Source organism: Rutilus rutilus, assembly GCF_951802725.1.
Source record: "Rutilus rutilus genome assembly, chromosome: 6".
Taxonomy (NCBI): domain Eukaryota; kingdom Metazoa; phylum Chordata; class Actinopteri; order Cypriniformes; family Leuciscidae; genus Rutilus; species Rutilus rutilus.
The window spans coordinates 15,632,635-15,650,782 of record NC_140214.1 but is presented as its reverse complement, the minus strand read 5'-3'; the positions used below and the strand labels follow the sequence as shown (position 1 = coordinate 15,650,782).

The 18,148-nt window shown below is 35.2% G+C and overlaps 1 long non-coding RNA gene across 1 annotated transcript; it reads right to left on the bottom strand.

The window, feature by feature from the left end:
• Window positions 1-446: 446 nt before the first annotated feature.
• On the bottom strand, window positions 447-1,873 carry LOC311292702. Its single transcript, XR_014627782.1, has 3 exons — window positions 1,765-1,873; window positions 829-1,688; window positions 447-736 (listed from the first exon to the last, which is right to left on the bottom strand). It is a non-coding gene; the product is annotated as an uncharacterized lncRNA (long non-coding RNA).
• Window positions 1,874-18,148: the final 16,275 nt, after the last annotated feature.

Genomic DNA, 18,148 nt, shown 5'->3' with positions numbered 1-18,148 from the left:
TCTGAGGGTGCAAGAAAAATTGAAACATTGAGAAAATCGCTTTTAAAGTTGTCCATTTATGCTCACGATTGTGCTGCATTCACTCACAAAATATCTTATTTTAATATAATTAATATATTAATATTTAATATATCTTAATTATATATTTACGGTAGGGAATTTACAAAATATCTTCATGGAACATGATCTTTCCTTAATATCGTAATGATTTTTGGCATAAAAGATTTTTTTTTAATTTTGACCCATACAATTGTTGGCTATTGCTACAAATATACCCGTGCTACTTGTGACTGGTTTTGTGATCCAGCCAGGGTCACATATTTATTTATATATTATAAATTCATAATCTACCTTTAATTCAGATAGATTTTATGGTAGGAAATTAGTTGTGCACGTTCAGCTGTCAGGTTTTTGTACAGTGTTCTTGTGTTTCCTGTGACTGTGGGCCTCAGAGCACAGTAATACACAGCAGAGTCAGACACACGCACATCTTGGATTGTCAATGGAAATGATTTTGAAGTTGTGTCGAGATCGCTGTTAAATCTATCCTTGAACTGGTTGTCATCAGTACCGAATCTGCTCAGCATGTATTCTGGAAATCCATTCACTTTTTGCTGGTACCAGAAGAGATATGGTGAAACACCAGTGGTTTCATATCGACAGTTGATTGTTACAGCTGCTCCTTCAACAGCAGTTTGAAATGTACTTTGTTCAACACTGTCCTGAGAATCACATCCTGTAATGTATAACATCACTGATGAGGATCTCATATTCATATTAGAGGATTATTACAGCATGTACTGTATTTACTTACAGAATTTGACTTACCCCAGAAATATGTGAGAAAGAAGACTACAATTTTGTGCCAGTTTGCCATCACATTAATTGTTAAATAATACTTGTTTGAAACAAAAACTTGTTGAAATCTACAGCAGACTCTTGTTTCAGCCTCTCTTTGATAAAGTTGTACTAACACTGTCACACATGCAGAGAACTGCAGGAGGAGTCTGACTGCACCACAGTTCCTGAACATTGAATGTCTCCTCCTCCTTAAGAATTCTTGGTCTATTTTTGAGACTTTTCAATGTTCTGATGTTTGTTTTCTCAGTCTCTTCACAGTTTTTGGTTCAACAGGTCAGCACAGATCAACTATTTTTCTAGAAGATAGAAGATGGAGCACTTAACATTATTGTACTTACAGTAGGTATATCTGAAAAATAAGAGACTTGTACATTAAAAGATTGTATTTAATGTTGCTCAACTACAATTGTTTTTACTATAATTTAATTACTATTGAGTATTGATTCATTATGGTTTGTCACCAATATATGTCAGAGAAATGTGTTTTTGTATGAGTGTTGAGTGTGTTTGAGTCACAGTGGGCTTCAGAGCGCAGTAATACACAGCAGAGTCAGACACACACACATCCTGAATCAGCAGTGGAACTGTTCTTGATGTGGAGTCCAATGTTGCAGAAAATCTCTCCTTAAATTCATCCTCAGTAGTTCCTTTACCAACTGTAAATTCACTCAGAATGAGTGTTGGTGATCTGTTTGATAGCTGTTTGTACCAGTAAAGATATGCATTTGTATATATGGTAGAGTAATTGCACAGTAGAGTGACTTGATCTTGTTCATTTGCAGTCATTTCTCCTGAAGGCTGTTCAACATTGTCTTGTGCCCGGCACACTGGAAAATAGATTTACATTATTCATGTGCATATATATTGAGTATCACAGTGTGAATTATGAAATAATGTTCTTACCAAAAATGAAAAGAGAAATAATCACCCATTTTGCCATTGTCGATTCAAGTTAAAAAGGGAGACTATTTTAACAGAAATTCCCAGAAGGTATTTTCTGTCTCTGTTTCTCTTTATAGTTTCAGAATCTTCATAAGGTTCAGCCTTATATAAGAATTTGAGGAATGATGCCTCCTTGTGGTGAGTTTGAATAGAGTTTGCTGAGCTGAACCATTTAAATTCCATTCATATTCTGACACAAGTCACAGTAAGACTAATGTCAGAACCAATTAATCAGAATAAATTGGAAGGACCACCCATTGGCCCAAGGACGGAATCCAACGGCCTGGCGAAGGTATAATGCGTGTTTGTCTTTTCAGCACTCCAGTGAAGTTCACTTAATTTATTGGAATTTAGTTTTAGTATTACTTTAGCTCTATGCGTAATCTGACTCCAATTTCAAATGATAATCAAATTTAGATCGTGTTTCTGATTAGAAAATAATCATAAATATTGCTTATGAATTAATTTAGATCTTTAATTATTCTGAGTATCCCATACTTTCAATTATTAATTAATTAAGGGACCGATGCCGCACAGAGTCACACGCCCCGGGTTTACGTGGATCTCACGGACACAGCCTCGCCAGTCTGATCTTGGTCAGAGGGTGCAGGGTTTGCTAATACCTCTTAAGTCGGTTGCCTACTGCTTACGCATACAAAAAAGTGTAGTTTATTTAGCCACTTCCATACAACAAGTCATTGATAGACAGAAATCAAAAGGTCTTCAGATGACGTGCCTACTGCTCCGTTCATACAGTATGCGCCTGTCGTGGAGATTTTAAACTGTATATTAAACTAATCATGTTTCTAACATCTAACCTTATTTAACATCTAACATTGGAACAGGATGTACTGTACGAAACCAATGGAAAACTTGTGTCTTTGACTGTGTGCGTATGTATGTAAAAATAACACAGTTTTGGGAAATGAAACTAGACAGTCTGTTAGGATCTTGTGATTACAGATGAAGTCACCACAAGATCAGAGTTTGCTTTACCTAGTAACAGAGGGGTTTGCATATGAAGAACCAATCAAATAGTGGGGAAATTATGTAATGCAGCCTGACATTTATGCCATACCTCTATACTATAAAAACTGTTGTATATGTGTTTTACGGTGGGATTCTCAATGGAATTTGCAAGAGATCCTCCGGCCTTGATTCTTCTTGGGAGAGTTCTCTGAGAACTGCTCGAAGACTATCCCGGCCGTTATTAAAGCATTTAGAGGACATTTGCTGAAAGTCTGTCTGTTATTTCTGCTGCGCAGCAGGTCAGTTTAGGGAATCAAGTAAGTTAGGTTAGTAGACTCGGCCAGATGTCGACTGAAGACGCAAGAGCTGGAGTATAAAGGTTATTAAGTGTCGATTAGTAGACGCTCTGTGTCGATGAGTAGACGCAACAGTTTTATTATTTATTAAGTGTCGATTAGTAGACGCTCTGTGTCGATGAGTAGACGCAACAGTTTTATTTTGGATAGTTAGGTTAAGGGAAAATTCCTTTACACGCCTTTAGTTTGACCTATCCTGGACACAGAGCTGTGGTAGCGCCAGCCTCCTCATAATCTACTAAAATAATGATTTCAGAATAAATCAAGATGTAACATTTATTTGTCAGGTAAAAATGTATAATGCCAATTACAGAAGTAAATGATTAAAAGCCAATTCAGAAATAATAAATACATGACATCATTTACTCAAAGATGACTCTAAAAGTAAGTAATGTTTTCCTGACAAAGACACACGGTGATGTGTCAGGGCCTTCCAACAGGAAAACACTGAAACATCACTGTATGGGGGTTCCTGGTAAAGAGTCCCAAAGACTGCTCTGTCACCTCGCCTTAAATATCCAGACCAGAACAAAAAGGGATATACAAATATTGTTTAGAGTTGTTTGGGCCAATCCATGTGCCCCAGGGGGGTAGCACCTGGTTTTTTGAGATATCGTAAAGAGGTATCACCCAGAGAGGGGAACCAGATTCTCCTAAGTTCTCAACCTTTCTCATTAAACCAATGACTGCAATGAAATTAAGAGCATTTTACCAACATATTCACAAGATACACCATATGTGATATATAGACATTCTTAATGAACTTTCAGTGACTTGAGGAAGGAGAGGGGGGATGAGTTGAAGTCAAACAAGGAGACAAGGAGATAAGTTTGGGCAGGACAAGGTCCTGTGCTCTGTCTTTGCTATCTGCTGTCCAGGGTGCATTTTATGGCTTTATTGCAGGGTGCGTTTTGTTTTAGCAGGAAAATCAGTTCTTACAAATAAGAAATAAAATGACATTTATTGGACATGTTAGTTTGCACTATATGAAGATACTTTAGGCAGACTTCACACAAGAGACTTTGCAGAGGAGATATCAGATGATAATATAATATTTAGTCAAATTTATCAAAATGGTTGTAATGAACAACTGTAATTCAGTAAGTATTCTACTATATTAAGTTTTTTACTTTTCATTTCCCTTACAACCACACACAGGTGGTGATTCAACAAGTGTAATTATATTATGTGAATTATAGATTGTGGGTTTGATGTGGCTTGACATCAAAGGGGGAAAATTATTATGAGTTTTTGTACAGCTTCACATAGACTTTGTATCACTGGGCTCCAACTCTTAGAGCACAGTAATAGAGAGCTGAATCTGACAGAGTTACTCCGTTAATAATGAGTTCAGTGGATGATTGTGATGTAGTCGACTGAAAGCGAGGGTCAGAGGGCTTCCCAGTATCGGTCCATGAACGAGCATCTTTCCACATTAAATACTGAGGTTCTTCATTAAGATACTGTCTGTACCAGTAAAGTCTAACATAATTGCTGCTAGTATCATATGAGCAGCTGAGAGTCACAGTCTCGTCTTCCTTCTTTATGATGAGAGTTTCTTTATTTGGCCCAATCTGATCTGCAGTCATCACACCTAAAACAAAGAAAAAAGAAAATTACTGAGTCAAGTTTCACAAAATTATCTGTTCTTCTACATCACTACAATCAATAAAGGGAGTCATTTTGTACCTGAAGTCAGAATTAAAATTAGAAACAGTTGTTTTTCCATGTTTACTATGTCATATCAGTGTATTAATGTTCTCTGTGCTCAGATGCTAATGCTTTAGTTCAGTGCTCACAGAAGAGGTGTGTTTCAGACCTTTTTTGGTTTCAGACGCAGGTGATTGGTTGCAGGTGACAGTTTTAAACACAAACACAAGCCTGAAAAGAAAACACTCAGAACGTGTGTGATGGAGACATACTGTATGTGCTGCTGATTAAAAACCAGACACACCAACACATCCATGGATAATAGAACTGCACTCTGTTAAAAAAAAATAAAAAAACTGAAGAGATAAAAATAATGAAAATAATTTTACGGATCTGCTCTGCTTTAGTAGAATGTCACATATTACACTATACAAGTTCACATTATTTATTTATTTATTACTGATAGGATTCTTACTTTCTGAAATAAAATTGTTTAATGGATTAGTGTTACTTTGGCAAAGTTGGAGAGTTTTTATTTTTTGCATGTTTTTGTATGAGTGTTGAGTGTGTTTGAGTCACAGTGGGCTTCAGAGCACAGTAATACACAGCAGAGTCAGACACACACACATCCTGGATTGTCAGAGGAACTGATCTTGATGTGGAGTCCAATGTTGCAGAAAATCTCTTCTTAAATTCATCCTCAGTAGTTCCTTCACCAAATGTATATTTATTCAGAATGAACGTTGGTGATTTGTTTGGGAGCTGTTTGTACCAGAAGAGATAAACATCTGCAGCTGTGGTAGTGTAATTACACATTAAAATCATTTGATCCTCTTCATTTGCAGTCAGTTTTCGTGAAGGTTGTACAACTCTGTCTTGTCCCCAGCACTCTGGAAAAAACATTTAACTATTACTCATTTACATATATTAATTAACTCACATATAAACTAAAATATTAAAGTGTAAATTATCTTTCTTACCAAAAATCTGTGCTGTGAGGAAAAGAATACTAATCACCCATTTTTCCATTGTTGAGATAAAGATATTAATATTTTAACGTGTTGTAATGAATGTGTCTCTCAGTCTTCTGACTGTAGATCTCTGTTTCCTCTGTACTGCTTTTCTGTTGATATTTCAGGTCTTCAAGTCATGTCTCTGAAGACACTTTGAGGAATACTGCCTCCCTGTGGTGAATTTATATATTTCTAACATTTTTTTCCAAAGTGACAATGTGAAATAAAATCAAAGCAATAAACCAAAGCATTAACACAATACACCAGAATACCCTGTAGCATAATCCCGGAGGAGGTGTGGAGGCTGTTTTTGGATATTGCAGTGTTTTAAAGATTGTGTCAAACAAAAGAAACTAGGCACTGTATTTAAAGGGGTCCTATTGTGCTTTTTTACTTGTTCAACCTTAGTTAGTGTGTAATGTTGCTGTTTGAGCATAAAAAAGATCTGCAAGGTTACAAAGCTCAAAGTCCACTCCAAAGGGAGAAACTTTATTTTACAGAATTCACTTTCCAAGAAATGAAAGCTTTAGCGTAAGTACGTCACTTATTACCTTTTCATCTAACCAATCGTGTTCTAATACTCGTAGTAGTTACTCTAGTCAAATTTATCAAAATGGTTGTGATGAACAACAGTAATTCAGTAAGTATTCTACTATATTAAGTTTTTCATTTCCCTTACAGTAACCACACACAGGTGTTTCAACAAGTGTAATTATATTATGTGAATTATAGATTGTGGGTTTGATGTGGCTTGACATCAAAGGGGGAAAATTAATATGAGTTTTTGTACAGCTTCACATAGACTTTGTAAATAATTAAATAATAAAATAATTTGTAAGTCAATAATTTGGATAATTCTGAATACCACTGTAAGTAATTAAGAGTGATATTGTACCAGAAATTAGAATTAAAATCAGAAAAAGGTGTTTTTCCATGTTTATAGGTCAGATCAGTTGTGTGTTAATTTTCTCTCTGCTCTGAGCTGTAGCTTTGTGTTACTGAGCTTCTGCAGTTTCACTCATAAACACACCGGAACTGCTTTCAGTGTGACGATCCGCGTCTCATGTTTTTGCTCTGCCATTGCCTAGAGGAAAACTTGTGCAACTGCGATAAATTTTATATATATATATATATATATATATATATATATATATATATATTTATTTATTTATTTATTTATCAGATGATTTTTCATAAGAAAAATACAAATATGAATGATTAATGAGCCAATAATAATATTAGTGCTATGATATAAGATCTTAACATGTCTAGTACTGATCTAGAGTAGAGGTGTATTAAAAAGTATAATTATAATAGTTAGCAAGGTCAGTGTCACAAATTTGATAATAGTGACCTACAAATAGTTATATGAATCTTAAATAATTCTGTCACCCACAGTGGGCTGCAGAACACAGTAGTACGATTGTCAGAGGAACTGATCTTGATGTGGAGTCCACTGTCCAAAGGAGGAGCTAATGATCCTGTAATGAGGCTTGATAATGAATATGTGGTGCATATGGTTACCCAAAAGCATTACAAAATGAGAATCAAGTTGAATTTTTCCTCCTAAGAAAATAAAGTCTGCATACTGTTTCTTCTCTCCCTGCATATTTTTTTTGTGTTGTTTTTTTTTTTTTTTATAAATGGTGGTAGAAGTTACAATGTGAAATTTTCACTTTCACTTACAGCACATAATAATGACTTTAATGTTAGGTTTGTACAAAGTTATTATATCTAATTTTAAACATTGGCCTTTGAATGTGTTCTATCACTCTTGTTGTAAGTGTCTGAATTGGCAGGGAATGTTATTATTTTAATGATGTGCTTCAGTCTGTTAAGTAGAAGGCATAAATGCCTTTTCAGTTGTGTCAGGTTTTTGTACAGTGATGATGTGTTTCCTGTGACTGTGGGCACCAGAGCACAGTAATACACAGCAGAGTCTTTCAGAGCAGCAGAGGAGATCTCCAGATCCACATAGTTTTGTTTTGCTTTTCTGATCTCAGCAGTGAATCTGGAAGACTTCTGAGCTTCTTTTGCACCGTCTGAGATGAGCACAAGGAATTCAGGAGCTGATCCGGGAAACTGACGGTACCAGTGAAGAGTACGAGCAGATGAATAACTGCAGGATAATTTAACACTTGAACCTTCGACAGCAAACTCCTCTGTTTCGGTTGGTTTAATTTCATTTCCATACGTTGCATCTGCAAAAGTAGATCAAATCTTTAATGAACTGTTGTTTCAATTGAATCTATTTGAGATGTATCAGCATACAATGCAATATACAACATAAAGGAATATACTTTATACTTGACATGTATTCTGGCTGCTCAGAATAATTGATGTAGATGCAAAACACAAAACACTTTATTACTTACATGAAAAGGCAGAAAGCAGAATGATAGAATGGAGTATCATTGTGTGTGTTTCTTATGGTCTGTCTTAAGTTTAACAATATCTCACCAAATATCAAAGCTTTAAACCCTCCCTCTTCCAGAGAGCTCTATATGAGAGAGCAGATCAGTTTCATGTAGTCCACAGTGTCATACTGCAATAGTGAATAACACCCTCTTGTGGTTATTGCAATATAATTCCACAGATCTCAACCTACAGAATATGATCTGCCTTATTTTGCTCATACTTCGGCTGTTACAGTATTTTAGATACATAAACCATCAGCAGATTCTCAGTTTAGATGTGTATGTACACAGCACAAATTTAGGGATATATTTTTAGTGGTGCTAAAACAGGTATTCATCTGGTTCTGTATAGTTGGCACAACATAGACAAAAAAGCAAGTTGAACTGTTATAGTCAGTGATTTACATCCTAGAGTACAGTGTGAATAAATATCATTAATAGTATTAAGAAAAATAAGCATACTTTATCATATCACTGCTTCAATAGTTTTCACCTTCACATGTGACCCTGGACCACAAAACCAGTCACATGGGTAAATTTTTTTAAATTGAGATTTATATACATCATCTGAAAGCTGAATACGTGTTTTACTGATGTATGGTTTGTTAGGAGGATAGGATAATATTTGGCCGAGATACAACTATTTGAAAATCTGTAATCTGAGGGTGCAAGAAATATTGAAACATTGAGAAAATCGCCTTTAAAGTTGTCCATTTATGTTCACGATTGTGCTGCATTAAATCACAAAAATAAATGTTTTATATATTTACAGTAGGAAATTTAGAAAATATCTTCATGGAACATGATCTTTACTTACAGTTTTTTACGATTGCTATGACAGATTTTTCAATACTTTTAACAATTTTCCAAAACTCTTAACACAGTTAGCACTACATCCGTCTGTGTAAGCTATACTATTAACACATTTCTTGTTGCTTTAACACAAAATGCATTCAATTAACACAAATTTAAAATGCTTGAACTTCTTTTACACACAAGCTCAAACAAGACCAAAACAATGGATTTTTACTGCCAAATTTACCAATGCTTTAACACTGTATGTCAGAACAGATAACACCATGTGCTATACCTAACCTTACAGGCTAATGTCAAGGTAAACAGCTGCTTATATTGTGAATTGAAACACAAATATATCCCCTGTATTTTATTCTATTCTTACTGAGAAACAGCTGATTGAATTATGCAAATAATTAGAAGATCTTTTTTTTATTTTTATTTTTTATTTTTATTCTTCTGGTGCCTTTTCTGTTCGTATATTTTGTATTTTCACATTACTGTATTCCATTGCTAGTGAGAAACAGCTCATTGAAGTTATGCAAATATGGGACAATGTGGCATTCCACCATTCCCGTCTATAGTCACAGCCTGGTTTGACGCCCATCAGAGGATGATGTCCATTTTCCTTGCCCCTTACTTCCCTTTCCTCAACCCCATTGAGGAGTTTTCTCAGCCTGGAGATGAAAGGTTTTGTTATCTTGCAGAAATGTCCTGTTGCAAATAAAGCCGTTACAGCAGTAATTCTGTCTCTGTCATCTTTTTTTCATAAACCATACATTCCATAAAGCTACTCTAAGAAGGGTCATTTATTTTGTTGTATTGAATTTCTGCTGCAAAAAAACAACAACAAAATGCATTTACATTACAAACAAAACAAAAATGTAGAGAGACTTCAAAAGAAACTGCAGTGAAAAACACAATCTATGATCAATACAATATCTATAGATTTAATAGATATAGTATAATATATCTATAGAATAATATGTCTGTTGTATAAGGGCAGACCTGACACATATAAAATAATGCAGTTTCTGTAATTCCATCTGATGTTAGTGTTTTTTATGACATTGTGCTATGATTGACTAAATGTTCCTGGTGTAAGAGAACATGTGTTAGTGTTTTGGTAGACATGGTGTATTGTGTTAGTGTATTACAGTTTTTTACGATTGCTATGACAGATTTTTCAATACTTTTAACAATTTTCCAAAACTCTTAACACAGTTAGCACTACATCCGCCTGTGTAAGCTATACTATTAACACATTTCTTGTTGCTTTAACACAAAATGCATACAATTAACACAAATTTAAAATGCTTGAACTTCTTTTACACACAAGCTCAAACAAGACCAAAACAATGGATTTTTACTGCCAAATTTACCAATGCTTTCACACTGTATGTCAGAACAGATAACACCATGTTCTAAACCTAACCTTACAGGCTAAAGTCAAGGTAAACCGCTGTTTATATTGTGAACTGAAACACAAATATATCCCCTGTATTTTATTATATTCTTACTGAGAAACAGCTGATTGAATTATGCAAATAATTAGAAGATCTTTTTTTTTTTTTTTATTATTCTTCTGGTGCTTTTTCTGTTCGTATATTTTGTATTTTCACATTATTCCATTGCTAGTGAGAAACAGCTGATTAAAGTTATGCAAATATGGGACAATGTGACATTCCACCATTCCCGTCTAGTCACAGCCTGGTTTGACGCCCATCAGAGGATGATGTCCATTTCCCTTGCCCCTTACTTCCCTTTCCTCAAACCCATTGAGGAGTTTCCTCAGCCTGGAGATGAAAGGTTTTTGACCATAGTCCACAGGACCAAATGTCCCTCCTGTATGCAAAAGATGCTGCATACAAGACATCACAGCTGAATACTGCCAGGGGTGGATAAGGCATGTTACTGTAAAAGATTCATCCCAAGATGCCTTGCCAGGGAAGATATCAGGTGTGATGTGGATGAGAACATGTGGACAAATGCAGAAGACCGGGCAGATTAGAAGATGGCCTTTTCTGTTTGTATATTTTGTATTTTCACATACAGTAATACTGTAAATGGCAGCTATATTGCATATTTTTGTTATCTTGCAGAAATGTCCTGTTGCAAATAAAGCCGTTACAGCAGTAATTCTGTCTCTGTCTTCTTTTTTTCATAAACCATACATTCCATAAAGCTACTCTAAGAAGGGTCATTTATTTTGTTGTATTGAATTTCTGCTGCAAAAAAAACAACAAAATGCATTTACATTACAAACAAAACAAATATGTAGAGAGACTTCAAAAGAAACTGCAGTGCAAAACACAATCTATGATCAATACAATATCTATAGATATAATAGATATAGTATAATATATATATAGAATAATATGTCTGTTGTATAAGGGCAGACCTGACACATATAAAATAATGCAGTTTCTGTAATTCCATCTGTTAGTGTTTTTTATGACATTGTGCTATGATTGACTAAATGTTCCTGGTGGAAGAGAACATGTGTTAATGTTTTGGTAGACATGGTGTATTGTGTTAGTGTATTATTGTATTTTGAAAATTAGTTTTGCAGTTTAGTTTATAATGTGTGATTTTGAGCATGAAATTAACCGTTTTGCCAATTGTGTGTTTTAGGTGTGTTGGTGCGTTAAGAGTTTAGGAAACTTGTTAAATGTATTGAAAAATCTGTCATAGCGATTGTAAAAAACTGTATTGTATTTTGAAAATTAGTTTTGCAGTTTAGTTTATAATGTGTGATTTTGAGCATGAAATTAACCGTTTTGCCAATTGTGTGTTTTAGGTGTGTTGGTGCGTTAAGAGTTTAGGAAACTTGTTAAATGTATTGAAAAATCTGTCATAGCGATTGTAAAAAACTGTATTGTATTTTGAAAATTAGTTTTGCAGTTTAGTTTATAATGTGTGATTTTGAGCATGAAATTAACCGTTTTGCCAATTGTGTGTTTTAGGTGTGTTGGTGCGTTAAGAGTTTAGGAAACTTGTTAAATGTATTGAAAAATCTGTCATAGCGATTGTAAAAAACTGTAATAACCTAATGATTTTTGGCATAAAAGAAAAATATCATTTTGACCCATACAATGTATTATTGGCTATTGCTACAAATATACCCGTGCTACTTGTGACTGCTTTTGTGATCCAGGGTCACATATTTATTTATATATTATAAATTCATAATCTACCTTTAATTCAGATAGATTTTATGGTAGGAAATTAGTTGTGCACGTTCAGCTGTCAGGTTTTTGTACAGTGTTCTTGTGTTTCCTGTGACTGTGGGCCTCAGAGCACAGTAATACACAGCAGAGTCAGACACACGCACATCTTGGATTGTCAATGGAAATGATTTTGAAGTTGTGTCGAGATCGCTGTTAAATCTATCCTTGAACTGGTTGTCATCAGTACCGAATCTGCTCAGCATGTATTCTGGAAATCCATTCACTTTTTGCTGGTACCAGAAGAGATATGGTGAAACATCAGTGGTTTCATATCGACAGTTGATTGTTACAGCTGCTCCTTCAACAGCAGTTTGAAATGTACTTTGTTCAACACTGTCCTGAGAATCACATCCTGTAATGTATAACATCACTGATGAGGATCTCATATTCATATTAGAGGATTATTACAGCATGTACTGTATATACTTACAGAATTTGACTTACCCCAGAAATATGTGAGAAAGAAGACTACAATTTTGTGCCAGTTTGCCATCACATTAATTGTTAAATAATACTTGTTTGAAACAAAAACTTGTTGAAATCTACAGTAGACTCTTGTTTCAGCCTCTCTTTGATAAGGTTGAACTAACACTGTCACACATGCAGAGAACTGCAGGAGGAGTCTGACTGCACCACAGTTCCTGAACATTGAATGTCTCCTCCTCCTTAAGAATTTTTGGTCTGTTTTTGAGACTTTTCAATGTTCTGATGTTTGTTTTCTCAGTCTCTTCACAGTTTTTGGTTCAACAGGTCAGCACAGATCAACTATTTTTCTAGAAGATAGAAGATGGAGCACTTAACATTATTGTACTTACAGTAGGTATATCTGAAAAATAAGAGACTTGTACATTAAAAGATTGTATTTAATGTTGCTCAACTACTATTGTTTTTACTATAATTTAATTACTATTGAGTATTGATTCATTATGGTTTGTCACCAATATATGTCAGAGAAATGTGTTTTTGTATGAGTGTTGAGTGTGTTTGAGTCACAGTGGGCTTCAGAGCGCAGTAATACACAGCAGAGTCAGACACACACACATCCTGAATCAGCAGTGGAACTGTTCTTGATGTGGAGTCCAATGTTGCAGAAAATCTCTCCTTAAATTTATCCTCAGTAGTTCCTTTACTAACTGTAGATTCAATCAGAATTACAGTTTTTTTCAATCGCTAACAAGCGCTTACCCATACTTCAGATACTTTTTCTAAACTCTTAACACAGACTCACACCTACAAAACACAATTGGCCAAATGGTTAATTTTCTTCTCAAAAACACATTTTGTTAAATATATACTAACTCTTCATTTCAAAACAGAACACATGTTTCTCTGCACACACTAACTTTACCAAAACACTGGAAATCTGACTCAAAATAAAAATTTTCTGTCAAAGAATAACACTTGTTTTCACTTCACAAGGTACATGCACTCAATCAGAGTACACCAGGTTTCAAAATACTGGCTATTGTTGACATTACTAAAACTGCATAGACTTTTATGTTTCAGTTTTACAGGTATTTGCATGCAAAACGTGCAATCCACCGTTTTACACTAAATTCTTGGTTGGGAACTGTATGTCCACATGTACAGTACTGTTCACATTCATAAGCATTCCAGTAAAAAGCAAATCAGTTTTTATTCCTTTACTGTTTACTACAGGAGGTACAGTAGAAACACGGTTTGATAGAACAGAAAAAGTTTTACAGTATTGCTTACAGTGAACAAAATATCCATGAAACACACAAGAGGGGGGGGGGGGGGGGGGAGGACAAAACCCCCCACAAAATTACTGTATCTAATCTCTGCGATCTTTAGGGTTAGGCCACATGTTTTCATCAAGATCACATCTGATATCATCCAAGGCGATGCACCTGGGATAAAACTGCTTGGTATGTCGGATCCACCCTTGGAGCCAGCATCCATGGCTTCAAGGAGGGACATCTGGTCATGTGGCTGATGGTCATACAGTAAACCTTCCACCTTCACATTACATTTTGTCCAGGTTGACGCCTTTTGGCCAGATTGAATCCTGCCTCATCTATATGTATATGAATTCATGAGGGGCCTGGCTGGCCTCCAATTCCATAACTCTCAAAACAAAGTTTATGTAAATCATGTCATTACTGTATACTATACTGTAACCTATTACTGTGTAGGTTACCTACTTGCAAAGTGCAAAGCTTATAGAACTGGACATTGAATTGAATATACAGTACACTATACCTGGACATATTGTCGTCGTAGCTCCTTGACTCTCACTGATATATTGTTTTTGAACTGATATCATTGCAGAAGCAGAGGTTTTTATAAACTTTCATATTGTGAAATTTGATATACTTTCATATTGTGAATTCTGTTTAAAAATATGTATGTCATGTAATAAATTGTGTAAAATGTAATTTATTCCTGTGATGAAAAGCTGAATTTTCAGCATCATTACTCCAGGAAGATGCATATGGACTCGAAAAGCTTGTTTCTTCATGACATTGTTCAAAAGCAACACATTTTGCTAGCAATCAAAATCACATTTTGCTAAAATCATGAAATGTACAAAAATGGTAAAAGTTAATGTAAATGGTAAATAAATAAATGCAGTCCATACTGTATCTAAGGTTTGGAATATTGTTTTTGCTATTGTGGGATGTTGTGTGTTAACATTTGTAAATACTACAAAAACAATCCATCATTTTGTTGGGAGGTATAGCTTGTCTGTTAAGAAAATGTAAGCATTATGGAAATGTGTTCACTGACTGCATATTGTGTGAAAACGACAAGAAATGTGTGAATGGTATGGCCACAAAAGACCGATGCTGTGCTAATTGTGTTTAGAGTTTTGAAAATGTGAACACTGATTGGACAAACGCTTGTTAGCGACTGAAAAAAACTGTAATGTTGGTGATCTGTTTAGTTGTTGTTTGTACCAGAAGAGATAAGCATTTGCAGAACTCACGAGTGTATAATTACACTGTAAAGTCACTTGATTTCTCTCAGCTGAAGTCTTTTCACTCAAAGGCTGATCAACACTGTCCTGTCCCCGGCACACTGGAGGAGATGAAACATAAATTAACAATAATTTACAGATACTCAAATAAAGTGTAAATGATGAAAGACTGTTCTTCTTACCTAAATCATGTGCCGTAAAGAAAATAGTAATAATTGCCCATTTTGACATTGTTGGTCTGAGTTGGAGAGTGTGAGAGAGAAACAACTAATGCGACTCCTTATGGAGAATCTCTCTATCCTTAGTAGCTTCTCTTGATTATTTTCAGCAACTGCACAGTCACACCAGAATTTAAGAGGTACTTCCCCCTGGTGGTGAATTCATTGAATTAACCACCTCAGTTTTTGTAACCTTTGGAATAATTTGTGATTATTTATTTATATAAACCAAAGAGTGCAATGTCCCTTTTTTTTTTGTACAAATTGTGCATAATATGACATTACTGTAAAAAGATTGCATAAGATTGCAAAAGGTTGCATCTATGTATCTAAATTGAGTTAGATGAGATGACAGGCTAATGTGATTTTCAATCAAACATCTCTTTTTTTCTTAGTAGTTTTAGATTCTTCATAAGGTTCAGCCTTATATAAGAATTGGAGAAATAGCACATTCCCCTTACGTTTGCTGAGCTGGACAGTCTACATTACATATTTTCATGCTGCCATGGTTTCTTAATTTGTTTTTGTCATTTAATCTTAAAATATGTTTGTTTATTTGCTATATGTCTATATCTATAATCTTTTTTATCACAAATTTGAATAGGGACTTTATTTATTTTTTGTCATAAAACTTCTTGTTTTTTATTTTCAAAGTGTTGAATAGCCTACTTCAAGATCTAAATTCATATTTGAATCCCAGATTCACCGCAGGACATGAATGCTGATCCAGTGGCAGTTTTGAACACAAGTTATTATCTATCTCACATCCTGGATTGTCAGAGGAACTGATCTTGATATGGAATCCAATGTTGCAGAAAATCTCTCCTTAAATTCAGGCTCAGTAGTTCCTTTCCCAAAGGAAAATTCACTCAGAATGAATGGTGGTGATCTGTTTGATAGCTGTTTGTACCAGAAGATAAGCATTTGTAGCTGTGGTAGAATAATTGCATAGTATAGTAACTTGATCTTGTTCATTTGCATTCATTTCTCTTGAAGACTGTTCAACATTGTCTTGTCCATGGCACACTGGAAAAAAGATTTAACTATTTATAATTTACATATATTGAGTACTGTAACTAAAACAGATACTGAGGTGTAATTGATTGTCTTTCTTGCCAAAGTCCTGTTTGTGACGAAAAGAGTAATAAAAATAATAATCAGTTTTTGCATTGCTGAGATAAAGAGATTATTTTAATATATTCTAATGAATGCGTCTCTCTGTCTTTACTGAAGCCAGAGCCCGTCTACGGAGAGCCTGCCCACTCCCTATTAAGTCCTATTGTACCGAATTTTGGTTGTAGTTCCACCAGAGTTCCACTGGGGGCGCTCGCCATGAGTGCAAAATGAATGGGAGTCTATGGGGCTAGACGGCTAAATGTGTCTCTTTCACCCGATTGCCGTTGAGAAATCTCACATTTGAGTGTAGATTTTTGCAAGTTCAACATGGGTTATAGGTCGAAAGTTGAATGAACGAGTACTTATGTCCTTTCGATTTCTTACAGGTTGAGTTGTTGTTGCCCATAACGCTGAGCTAGCAACGCTAGCATTCTGCTAATGAACGCTGATTGGTCAGTGAAGGACTGATTACGACCAGAGATACCACTTGATGGCATCGTGGCATCCGAAGCGGGACCAGAAACAAACAAAACAAAAACTTGTCTAGCACGTGTATTTATTTATTTTTTAGTGCATTTGTTTTACAAAATATGGCTATTACTGTCATTGGATTAATATTATAACTATTATTATGTAGTAGGTGTAATGTAAATAGACACTAATAGACCAACTAAAAGAGGTTTGAATTTTTCTTTGTTTAATTTGCACACTGAATATGGGTTGGAGCTTTTAATTTTGAACTCTCAAAGTGCACCAGATTGATGAATTTAACATTAAAATGCAAAAAAAAAATCTCACGGGGGGGCATGCCCCCAAACCCCCCTAGAAGGAACGGGGTCACACCACCATAGTTTTAACAAAAAATCCTGTAAGAAACACTTGTATTGCTATGCCAGAGCCACTTATGGCTTGTTTTAGGATTCACCACTGGAGTTATAGTTCAACTGTATTAATAAATATCAAATTTGGACTTATTTCATCTGTTAACTCTCACTCGTTCCTACAATCACCCATTACATCATTAGTGATTTTAATTAATTGGAGTTGGTATGCATAATTAAGGTCGTGTAAAGATGGGTGGTGTTTATGATCATATAGTGGGCCGGTCTGGGCAAAAATGCCCGGGCCGATTTTTTGTCCCAGTCCAGCCCTGGTCGTAATAAGCTGAAAAACAATGAATGCCAGTGCAGAGTGTACTGACTACTAGGATATTGGGTTTAGTAATTAGCTTCAATGTGATAAATATTAGAACCTCATTGTGTAAGAAACATAGGGGGAACAGATCCGACGGCAAATAGTTCAGCTGTCGAAATCCGTTCCCCCACCCCAATGATGAGAGTTGTTGATGTAATGGCTTAAAAAATGCTGATTTTATTTTTGTGTTTAGATCGAGCTTAACTTGCATCAGTTTAAAGAATATATTTTTTTGCCTTTTATTATGATAGGACAGTAGTATCAAGAAAGTTTGACGAACCGGGACATGAACTCAGGTCGTAATAAGCTGAAAAACAAGGAATGCCAGTGCAGAATGCACTGACCACTAGGCTATTGGGTTTAGAAATTAGCTGCAATGTGATAAATATTAGAACCTCATTGTGTAAGAAACATAGGGGAAACAGAATCCGACGGCAAATAGTTCA